The sequence below is a fragment of the Rhinolophus hipposideros genome (assembly GCF_964194185.1).
Source record: "Rhinolophus hipposideros genome assembly, chromosome: 2".
NCBI lineage: Eukaryota > Metazoa > Chordata > Mammalia > Chiroptera > Rhinolophidae > Rhinolophus > Rhinolophus hipposideros.
In genome coordinates this window covers 17549599-17562799 of record NC_138048.1, presented here as the reverse complement: position 1 = coordinate 17562799, position 13201 = coordinate 17549599, and positions in this window count along the sequence as shown.

The window sequence follows — 13201 nt, the reverse complement described above, 5'->3', positions numbered from 1 at the left end:
TTTTGTTTTCTTTGATGTCTGTTTGTTAGAAAAATACGGTCACTTTTCTTTTGAGTTTCCCACAGTTTGGAGTTAGCTGATTCAATCTTCATGGTATCTTGTAGCTTACTTGTCTAGCTCCATCTGTTGTGTTCACTGGTAGTTGAACTTGAAAACTTTAGCAGATTCAGGTATGATATTTTATTACATTTTCATTGATGTGATATGTCCTTTAAGAAGGAGACACATAGTTTTGTTTTTCTTTCTGTTATCTAGTGTCCATTAATAATTAATGTATCCAGCCATTAATATTTCAGGGATTACAAAATGGTGATACTTTGTTTCTTTTAATTTCTTGTTACCTAGATTACTTGTAGAAAGATAAATACTCATCTTCTATTTGGTTTAATAAAATTCACATAGAAAAAGCAGGATAAATGTTAATTTTTTTCTTTTATAAATGAACATTTATAAAATGTTCATTTTAAAAATACAGTTGTCTCTCTGCATCCACCGATTCAACCAAAGGAGGATAGAAATATTCAGAAAAATGTTACATTGTTGCTAACTTGTACTATGTGGTTAGGCCTATGCTGATTGTGTCTATACAGAATATGTACAGACCATTTTTTTTTTCTTTGTCATTATTCTTTAAACAGTGAAACAACTATTTACATGGCATTTACATTGTATTAGGCATTGTACATAATCTAGAGGTGATTTAAAGTATATGGGAGGGTGTGGGTAAGTTATATGAAAATACTACGCTATTTACATAGAAGACTAGACCATCCATGAATGTCAGAGCTGAAATTAATCCCCTAGCAGATACCAAGGGACAACTTAGTGGGCTAATTAGTGTATTTCAATGGTGAGCAAATTGATGTTTTGGATTTTTGTTTTGTTGTTTTGTTTTTTGGCTTTTACTAAAATTGTGAATTCTTCAGTTTAAATGTACTTGATGTGCTTTCTCCATTGCAGTGATTATCCTTCTTGTCCATTCTTGTGGCCAGTGAAAGCCCAGTCAAATTAATGTGTGACTCTTTTTGGTATGACTGGAGTAGTCTTTAATGCCTTTCTTGATAAGAGTTATGAGCTTCAAAGCTTATCTTGTATGTATTCGGCTCCATACCTAGAATGGACAACTTTCCAAGGAGCCCTTTTAACCTCTATGTAACTGTAGGTCATTACTTTAAGGCCTTATCAGTGAGTGCAGGTAAGATTACTTTTTTTAAGGTAAAATATATCATGAATTCAACTGATTCTTTTAAATACAATTCAAAGCTACTGAATTTTTATTTAACCAATTCTAACTTTAATTTAAATCTCCTTTCTGACACAAAGAGAATACCAGTTCCCAACAATTCTATTAATGATAGAATAAGGATGTCACATAACTGCTCATCTGCTTTATCCCCAAAATATAAAAATAGTCTCCATTGACAATTACAATTTTTATGAACAATATGATTATGGAAACCAGTGTAAGTCTTTTTTTTTTTTAATTAAGTTACTATGAAAGACTTGAAATAGTTATTCTGGGTGCTTATGTCACTAACAGGCTACACAATTTTGTTTATTGTTATTTGTCATATTCTTTTCTATGTTCAGGATTTTAAAAAAATAGATGAACATAGGTGTGTTCAAAGATTTCTAGTTGCTAGTCCTTTGCCCTTGATCCTATACCCTCAATATACGTATAGGTAAATGTTAAAAAACATCTTGTTTTTCTCATTGCATTGTTTGTTTGTCAACAAACAATATATATATATATGTGTATATATATATATATATATGTATATACATATTCACATCCTATTCTTTCTTAGCTAACCAGTGATACAATATACTTACTTTATGTTTTTTTCTTCAACTAATGACAAATCTAAGAGATTACTCTACAGTAGTATATAGAAATATCCTCATTTATTTTTACAGTAGCAAAGTGTTCCACTTTGTGGCATATACCATGGCTTACTAAACAAGTCTTATATTGATGGATATTTGAGTTATTTACACTTTTTTGCTGATATAAAACAATCCTTCAATAAATAACTTTGTACATATTCCTTTTCATATTGTTGGTAGTATATCTTTGGGATAAATTCCTAGAGATGGGATTTTTGGGTCAAAGGCAAATGAATCGGTAATTTCAGTACATATTAAATGTGTCTTCATAACAATTGTATCACTTTAGGCAGGTATATTTTTGCCTACTTAAAAAACATTTTTGAATGTTTTTATTTTAGGTGAAACAAGCATTATATTTTGCTTTTCTTTATATAAATGAGTTAAGCCTATCTATATGTATTTATAAAATTAATATATTTAGTCTTAGCTCTGTCTTACTATGTTATATGAATTAGCTTTGCCTATTTCTGACCAATGAACTATATAGAACATTCAATGCCTTTAGAACATAATACAAATTTTCCAAAACTATTTTGTCAGTCATAATAATTTTTGAGTGTACACGTCTTTAGAATTTCTTGTTGGAAAAGCAAGAGAATTTAACCAAATATTCTGTATGCTAAGGCTTGGGGGACGTAGAGTAATAGTACTTTTACAATGTCACACTGAGTGTAAATCTATTTGCATAAAAGAGAGAAAGATGCTATGGGGTGATTCATGATTGACAATAAGAAATTAGTGAACTGCTCCTCAATACTATCAACCTACTATAGTTTAGAATGCTTCTTCCATCTGCTTCTCATATTTCTGTTTCAAATTCTGCATATAGTAATGTCAAGAGCAGCAGTGGGAGTTTACACCTGGTTGCTGTATTTCATTGTGAGGCTGATTTTATGTTTCATATTTTGGTCTGAAAGGATCCATATTGAATGAATCCCTAGGCTCAGATTATCCTTTATCATCAGATACACGTAGTGCCTGATATGTATGACTTACCCCTTGCTGAATGTAATATTTGTTACAACTGTGGCTTCTTACTTTGACTTGGTGTTTCATACATGAGATTTGTTCTGTCCTGCAGTTCAACTTTGTGGCATTAGACACTTTTTTGTTAATTCAGTGTTTTAAAACGGTTGTTTTAATTGAATTATACAAAATTTTAAAACAAAAATAGGCCCTATTTGCTGTTTCCAGTCCCCCCTCCCCAGCAAATTTGATAATAATATATCATGCAGAAATACAGCTTATATGAATTGGATATTTTCAGCCCACTCTTCTCTCCACCATTTCATTGCATTATTTCAGCTTTTAGGGAAACCAGTATGTGGACTTTGAGTTTAAAAAAGAAAAAGAAAAAGAAACCAAAGCAAAACCAAAAACAAAATAGCCTTTATTATAGGAAACAGATATGACAAGTTGAGTTTAAGTGCCATTTACTATTTTTTGAAATTGTCTTTAGGGCAGTGTAGTGATTTAAAATGAAATCAAACAAACAAACAAACAAACAAACTTGTTTTATTGGTAAATTCTCTGCACAACATGCTTTATTGTTACTGGGTAAAGAATGATTCTTTCATAAAGGTGTCTTTTGGATATCCTTGTTGATATGACTCCCTGTCTATAGACAGGATGACAATGACTGTGCTAACAGTTTGTAACATTGGATTTTAAGAATTGAACAGTGAGAAAGTAAGGGAAAGAAGAAACTGATGGGTGGTCTAGGAGCTCACCTCAACTGTTGGTAAAATAATTTGAATATCCCAGGAGAAAGAGAGAAAGAGATCAGTGAGGACAACTGTGTATATATTCGTAGCTCCTGACATTTAGGTGAAATGGCGGGGGTGAGGGGTTCTCAATGGTTTACATGAAGTAATCCATAAACGTTTTGCTGGAACAATAAATGGGCATAGAGACTCAGTTAATTTCTTCCTACTTAGTATTTTTACTACTTCATACTAGAATTAGAATCACAGTATTACACAGAATCTTGGCCAAGAAGGGGATCTTTGAAGTTATCCCTGTGCCCCGATAAAGGAAACAATTATTCTGAGACGTGCTACTATGATCTGAAATCTCTGTGAATATCATCAAGAAGGGAAAGTATAATGATTTAAATATCACTCATTTTGGTTCTGACAGCTTTAATTGTTGGAAGCCTTTTTTTTTTATATATATATATTCAGATGTTATATACTTTCCCGTATGTTCCCAATATAAATTCTAGTCGTGCTATGAGAAATTCACTGTAAGGTCAGACTCCTTTTGGAAGACCGGAACACCCTGGGAATATCTTATTGTTAACCTTCATTCTTTCTGTAAGTCAAACAATTCCTCAGGGAGGGGAGGGTGGAATCTACCTTTATCAATACAAGCTTATAAAATACAAAATCCCAAACTGACACAATCCTTAAATGTTGAATGACAAGTCCAGCACTTGGTTAATCTACTGTACCTTTAAGTTTGGACACCTTTTTCATTAATAATTGACTATCTTGACATTGAGTTAGACTATCAAGTTTTTTCATGATTTTAGTCAGCAAAAATTTTTAGGCATTTTTAAAAAATATAAACTACTATTTGTCAAGCTTTTCTAAGCATATAATTATAAAATTGATTCTTTGAGCCCACTTGCAGAGTATTTATTTTGGTTAAATTGATTTGTGTTAGTTTGGGCCCATCATTTACCCTGCCATTTTTATGTCTGAATCTTGATAATGTCATCAATTGCCTTAGTTAATCCTCTCAGATTTGGGTCACCTGCAAATTTAATCAGCATAATTTTTCTTTCTATATCTCAGGCATTAATAAAAATGTTGATTGGCTCAGAGTCAAGGACAGAATATAAAACTGTGCCATTACAAGCATCTTTTTAGTTACATATTGATCCACGGTTCAATACTTTTGTGGATTCATTCAACGAATATCTATTGAGTTTTTATTATGCATCAGAGACTAATGAAGGTACTAGGACTATGACAATAAAGACATACTAAATGTTTTTCTTCATAGAATAGACAGAGCTGCTAATGGCCTGTATGACATCTTTGTGCAAATTATGAAAAAAGCACCTCATCAGGCGAATTTACGTATTTTTAATAAATAAAAAGTACCTCTTTTTGGGGGGAAGCAGTCAAATTCCAGGTTTGTTAACAAGAGCTGGTGGACTTCTATGATCTGCAACTATCAGCTTTATTCAATGTATAACCTGCACAACTTCCCATGATCATCACTGTAAAGTATGATATATTAAACTCTTTTATGTCCTCATTTATTTCTACTCATTATTCAATCTCCATATTTGTTGGATTTTCTTACCATGCTCTTGGAAGAGGGACATGTTAACAGATGATGACTGATTATCTTTATAGAAGTTATAAGAACAAGAAATGGAGGAAACTCAACCAAGGCATGTTCTGCCACAGAATCTAAATATCTTTCCATATAATCTAAATATCTTCCACATTCAAGTAGCTATGATATTACATATCACATAGTTTGGGAAAATGCAACTGTTCACTTGGGACAAATAACACTTTAGTGTCATTATAACACCAGTGGATCCACTGAAATTGTCTGGGGGATTTTCAATGCTCCTGGTCCACTGCCACCGAATAGAAGGAGTTGGAGTCCTTGAACTACCATACAGAAATCTATATTCTACAAAGAACTCTAACACTGGACTGTTACATGAGAGAAAAATAAACTGCTATTATGCTAAGCCACTCAGATTTGGGATTTTGTATACTAGAGAAGGGAGAATTGCCCTGTCTTGAACAGAAATCCACAGAGAACACTAATTTTGATATAGAAATTGTTTTTACTTTTTAATGATACTCATCCAGAAATGGGTTATTTTTGTTCCTAACACACATATCCATCAAAAGCCAGCAAAAGAAAACTGACATACAATACTCACAGGAGGTATTTGGGATTTAATGAGCAATAATGGGATTTATTGGGTTGGGAAAGGAATTTTAACAGGCATTATATTTATTCTAGAAATGAGATGGCCATGGGAACTTACTATTACTTTCTACATTTCTGAAACTTTAGATGGTCGCAAGTAATGTTATGGTTATGTGGTGATGATAGAATAACAGAGAAGAGGTTGAAATAACAGTATCTTGAATTTGTATTAAGCAGTAGAAATGATGAGATAATTGTTATTGTTCTGAGACAAGAAATTGAGCTATTTAGAGCTCTTGAAAATGTTATTCTTTAGAAAGATGAGTAAAATCTGCTATGAAGAACCCTGCTACAGACTGGTTAATACTTACATAAAGAACATCTAGTATGTGTGTACATAATCACATATAATGATAAACTCACAATAACAATGACTGTTAGTGGGAATTATTGTTATGAACCTTCCCCGGGAAGGGGATGCAGAAGAACGTGGAGTCCTGATTCATTCATTTTTGGAATTTATGAGCTGTGAGGGGAAGAATTTATTTGACATCCTTTCTAGACCTGTGTTGCAATGATTTCTTGAACTCATTTGGTATAAGAATTGGATGAATGCCTATAAAGTACTCTGTGTGCTTGTCTGGCATCTGTTGTTAGGGAAAAATAAATTCTGTTTCTAATAGCTAGTTTTAGCACTATGAAAGTCTTCTTTTACTCTCATTTCTTAGTTAAGACAAAAAAAATCAGTAATTATATTTATTGAGGAACACCTCATAGTGTCAGGGTTAAAAATGAATGCTGTTAGAGACTACAGTTCTTGGTTTTAAGAAACTTAAAAAGAGGAGAAATGGGTAAAATTTGGCAATTCTAAGAGTGATATATATTTTATTTTTGGTTGTTTATTATGCAACATGGGAAAAATTACTGAGCAAGCACTAATTTAGGGTATGTATATCATTTAGGGTATGTTATCATTAGATATTACACAATTTATCAATAGGTTTTGGCTTATGATTTTAAAAAGCTTGTAAAAACAGAACTATTGATAAGAAAGGGTATAGTGTCACTTTCCTTACTTTGAGCCACTTCTCTCCCTGTGTTCAGCATATCCACTATTATTTATAAGTGTTAAGAAGCATACTTACATACTCCACTGAACACAAAATTAACTAGAGAGACAGCAAATGGCTTATTTTCCCCCAAGCAAGTACAGATTGAAATAGAACATGAAGATGGGAAAAGAGAGTGCATTTTGATTTATTGATCTTAGGTGTTCTTATTCTGTTGCTCAAACACTTCCTCTGTCCTTCTGTCTTTTGAGTACCAAAGACTTTGAACATATCTCTTGATTTTCTTTCTTTTTTTTTTTTTGTTAAATTTATTGGGGTGACAATTGTTAGTAAATTTACATAGATTTCAGGTGTACAATTCTGTATTACATCATCTATAAATCCCATTGTGTGTTCACCACCCAGAGTCAGTTCTCCTTCCATCACCATATATTTGATCCCCCTTACCCTCATTTCTTGATTTTCTATTCTCTCTCTCTCTCTCTCTGTCTCTCTCTCTCTCTCTTTCTCTCTCTCTCTCTGTCTCTCTCTTTTTCTCTCCCTCCTTCCCTCTCTTCTTCCTCCCCTCCCTCCCTCCCATTTGGTATTCTTTTTTCTCAGCGGTCCTCATGCTTGGAAAAGGATACTTGGTGTAAGGTTTTATATGGGAATTATGTGCTTCTTGTGGTGAATGACAAATAAGAACAAAGGACAGAATGAGAATGAACCCAATAGTCTAATACAAATATTGATGATGAGATAGAGAGAGTTGAGGGGTATACAAGTAGAGGAGTCTTTATAGAAGCACACAAGTATTCTTTAAGGAGATATGAGGCAGTGTGTGCAATTTCCTGGTTCATTGAGAATCTTTCCAGGACTTGAGTTGCTGATCCAGTGGCTGTGAGGAAAGTAGACACAGAGTCCTTTTGCTTTCAATTAGGCAAGACTCTCGGTGGCTTAGCCTGGACATCTTACAGATATACATATTAAATATACATACTATGTCTGGCTCTTCAAGCTCTTGGTTAGTGTAAATTCCTATATATTCTAGAAATAGATCGAACAAGAATTATGGTGTATGCTATTGTGAGTTTTATCTTTTGTGTCCGTGTTTTCATATACACTTGGGTCCTATGTTGTGGTAAATTTTGATCATGAGCTGGGTGACAGATGCCATTTTCAAAGAGAAACTTCCCCCCATTTGTCTTGGAACTGCAGGCATACAGGTTCCAGCTTCTAATAACTCTTTGATTTGGGCCTAGTGATCTCTTTTAAAATTGTTTCTTTTGTTGTAAACGTTCAAAATAATCAGCAGTGAAAAGAAATCATCGAGAATGGCTGGCCTGCGGCTTATGAAATGTTTGAGAGTAATGTTATGATGACTTGAAAATACTGTGGTATTTCTTTAAGAGTAAACAAATATAATTTAACTTTATCAGTAATAATGTTTTTTTTTATTGTACACATCAGTGAACTTTTCTTTGGTTAAAAGTGTAGCTTAAATCAGATGCACCAGCAAGACATATAATTATGAGACTGAGTTCATCAATTACTCTGAGCTTCTTTCCCTTTTTTTGGCTGCTCCAGGGAAAAAGAGGAAATTCAACTTTAGCTACTCAAGGGGAATCCAGTACCTTTTCAATCACTAGAGTTTTCCTGGGGAAGAATCTGAACCTAGTTTTAACGACCAAAAGGTTCAACACTATTCATTATTCCACTGTTCTGCTTCTGAAGTCAGATGTGCTGTTTCAGTTTTGATTGTGAAGTTTTTCCAGTGTCTGAGTTTATTATCATACATCGGTTTAAGCAGACTCTCATTTTCTTATATTCTGCTTCTCTTCCCTCCTTTTGGTTCTTTTGCATGATTTCCCTGTCCTCAGTGTCTGCTTTGTGTTTTCTTGCTCGTTTTACAGCCAGCTTGTCTACTCGCAGCATATCTATTCTCCTAGGAAGACATTTAAATGGCTTGTTGTTTGCAGCCCACTGCACTCTAGGGCTGCAAATGGAAATAGGAGAAGGCCTGTGGACATTTCCCATTGTCCTTAAATATCCTGGGATCTACACTGTGATGAATTAACTGAAGATTGTAAGAAACATAGGAACGAACAGATGTGGTCTCCTTTTTTTTAATTCCATGTTATACAATTTTTGTGATGGATTTTTTTTTTTTCTGTGATGTATCCAGTACCTCTTTAGACCCGTTTTGCAAAACAGGTTGGAACACATTTTATTTTCCTGCTTTGAAGCAGCCTGCACAAAATTTGAAGCCCATATCATTTGTCTGGATTTACACTAAAATACGGTGATTAAACATGTAACAATTTAATCAAGAGTCATTCAGATCAATGCCTCTATTTATTCGGCTTTCAAAGAAGGATCATTAAAATGCCCAGCAATATCAGTTCTTGTTTCTTTCTCATTTTTTTCTCTTAGATATGCAATAGGGTATTAGTTGCTGCACTTTCTTGAATCCTCTTAATGCTATCAACAGTATCCCTTTCAATCTTAGACACTGGTCATAAGGAGCACCTCTTATAAATCCTGATCTCTCTTCTTTTAATCCTGAGTTGACTCATTGAAGTGAGTGAGTATGTCTTGATAGCCCTCCCCAGACAGGATTTCAGCCTCCCTGTCTGCCTAGTAAAAGCAGGCACACCCTGTAAAAGAATACAAGACTCCCTTTTCCTCGCCCCCTCCCACTCACATGGTGTATCGGATGACAATAATCAACATTCTGCAGCCTCTTCTCTGATGTTATGTTCTTTACATGACATCTAGAGGCCAAACTTGATGTGAGTTGTAATTAATCTTTCCACGCGGCTATGCAGACCCTTGGTTTATCAGGGATAAGAATCGCACTTTCTGCATACTTAAATTTACAGAAAGCCCCAGCACCAATCTATATTCTGAATGATGCACAGTTTGATCCCACCATCCTACGGATATGAAAGATACAGGAAGGAAAGCAGCCTTGTGAAGAAAGAAATGACTTAAAAGAATAAGAGGCTTTTCCTCAACTTTCCACTTTGTATGCAATAATACCTGCTGTTAATTTTCACCCAAATTGTGAAATAATCTAATTAGTGGCCCTGACATTTACCCATGACAGTCAAAATCCTGCTGGTGATCAATAATGTAAATGTAAAGTGGCTGATTAAATTTCCTTTTCTTTTCCATCAAAAATGCTTAGGGCAAAATTCATTTTACTGTCCTTTATGTGGTCTCAGAACAGTCTCTGACTCCGGCTTTCATCTGCAAATTCGCAGAAGGCAAAGAAAAGAATTTAAGCCATGTGAAAGATAATTGATACTGTGGCTACTTGGCTGAGAAGCAGTTTCCTGCATTTTTTCAATAGTCCTCACAAAATAAACATGAACACCAGGGAATCACTAAGTTGTACATAAGGAATAATCTCCAGTTTCCTTTTCTAAATATTTTAAATATGGGAAAATTTAAATCCCACCATTTTGTAATTGAATCATGAGGATAGACAAAATATTCAAAATCTTTATATACTGTTACAATGCAAGAACATTAATGTCTGTGGCCCTCTCCAAATTCATATGGTGGAATCCTAACCCCCAATGTGATATTAGGAGGTAGCACCTTTGGGAGGTAATTAGTTCCTGAGGCTGGCACCCTCATGAGTGGGAGTAGTGCCCTTATATAAAGGACCTCAGACAGCTGCCTCTCTTTCTACCAAGTGAGAATGCAAAGAGAAACTGGCAAGTTGTAATCCAAAAGAGGGCTCTCGCCAGCAACCAAACATGCTGTCACCCTGACCTTGGACTTCCAGCCTCCAGAACTGTGAAAAATAAATTTCTGTTGTTTATAAACCTCCCATTCTAAGGTACTTTGTTATAGCATCCTGAACTGACTAAAACAGATGATAACCTTAACCGTGCCTTTAAAAAATATGTGTGTCATACACACATTCACACACACACATATTTATGTATTTATATGGACACACACACATGATCATACACATAGTTGATTCCATAGATATTTACTAATATTTACTGTTAAACATACAACTTTCGCTTAAAATATCATTCCAACTTATTCAAATGATGGAGTAAATAACTTTGTGTGTGTGTGTCTGTCTGTGTGTGCAAACATGGGTATCTGTGTGGTGACTCTGACAGATTCCTGCCTTTTACAATGCTCTGTTTTTCAGCCATCTATGTCACTACATGCACACGTAGCTCACTGCATCCTACTGCTGCCTTATGGTCCATATCCACATTTACTGACTGGTTCTCTGGTGATGGACACCTAGGATGCCCGTGTTTTCTGTACCGTAGAAAGTTCTAAGATGAGTCTCTCTATAAATATCACCACATTGATTGGTGCAAGTATTTTGGGGGAATATATGCAAAGACTAAGATTTCTGTGTCATAGAAAACATGTATACATCATAATTTTGCTAAATATTGCCAGATGGCTTTTCAGAATGGCTGTTGCAGTACTCACTGCCAGCAGGGCATGAAACTTCCTGTCTAACCACATCCTTGCCCATAATTGGAATGATCCCATGTTTTGATTTTCAACATTTTGATGAATATAAAATAATATCTCATTGTTATAATTTGCAATTGTTTAATCAATAGTGAGCTTGAACAACTCTACATATGGTTCTCAAATATGTGGATTCTTGTTCTGTGAATTACCTTTCCAGCCTTTATTCATTTTTCTTTTTTTTTTAATTAAATTTATTGGGGTGACAATTGTTAGTAAAGTTACATAGATTTCAGGTGTACAATTCTGTATTACATCGTCTATAAATCCCATTGTGTGTTCACCACCCAGAGTCAGTTCTCCTTCCATCACCACATATTTATTCTCCTTTACCCTCATCACACCCCCCCCCCTTACCCTCTGGTAACCACTAAACTATTGTCTGTGTCTATGAGCTTTTGTTTCTCATTTGTTGGTCTTGTTCTTTTGTTGTTATTGGTTTATATACCACATATCAGTGAAATCATAGGGTTCTCTGCTTTTTCTGTCTGACTTATTTCACTTAGCATTATACTCTCAAGATCCATCCATGTTGTCACAAATGCTCCTATATCATCTTTCCTTAACGCCGAATAGTATTCCATTGTGTATATATACCACACTTCTTTATCCATTTATCTATCGAAGGGCATTTTGGTTGTTTCCATGTCTTGGCCACCGTAAACAAAGATGCAATGAACATTGGAGTACACGTGTCTCTATAGAGAAATGCTTTCAGATTTTTTTGGGTAGATACCCAGGAGAGCAATTGCTGGGTCATGTGGTAATTCTATTTGTAATTTCTTGAGGAACCTTCACACTGCCTTCCATAGCGGCTGCACCAGTCTGCATTCCCACCAACAGTGTATGAGGGTTCCTTTTTCTCCACAGCCTCTCCAACACTTGTTACTATTTGTCTTGTTGATGAAAGCCATTCTGACTGGGGTGAGGTGATATCTCATTGTGGTTTCCATTTGCATTTCTCTGATGATTAGCGATGTTGAGCATTTTTTCATATGTCTATTTGCCATTTGTATATCCTCTTTGGAGAAATGGCTCTTCAGGTCCTCTGTCCATTTTTCAATTGGGTTGTTTGTTTTTTTGTTGTTGAGTTTCATGAGTTCCTTGTACATTTTGGATATTAGACCCTTATCAGAGGCACTGTTTGCAAAAATCTTCACCCATTCAGTTGGTTGCCTCATTATTTTGTCAATAGTTTATTTTGCTGTGCAAAAGCTTTTCAGTTTCATATAATCCCATTTGTTTATTTTAGCTTTTACTTCCATTGCCTTTGGAGTCAGATTCATAAAATGCTCTTTGAACCCAAGGTCCATAAGTTTAGTACCTATGTTTTCTTCTATGCAGTTTATTGTGTCAGGTCTTATGCTTAAGTCATTGATCCATTTTGAGTTAATTTTGGTACATGGTGACAGATAGCAGTCCAGTTTCATTCTTTTGCACGTAGCTATCCAATTCTGCCAGCACCATTTATTGAAGAGGCTGTCTTTTCTCCATTGTATGTTTTTAGCTTCTTTGTCAAAAATTATCTGTCCATATTAATGTGGTTTTATTTCTGGGTTCTCAATTCTATTCCATTGGTCTATGTGTCTGTTTTTTCGCCAATACCAAGCTGTTTTGAATATTGTAGCCCTGTAGTACAAGCTAAAATCAGGGCGTGTGATACCTCCAGTATTGTTCTTTTTTTTTTTTTTTTTAATATTGCTTTGGCTATTCGGGATCTTTTGTGGTTCCAAAAAATCTGATGATTTTTTGGTTCTATTTCTTTAAAAAATGCCATTGAGATTTTGATGGGGATTGCATTCAATCTGTATATGGCTTTGGGTAATATGGTCATT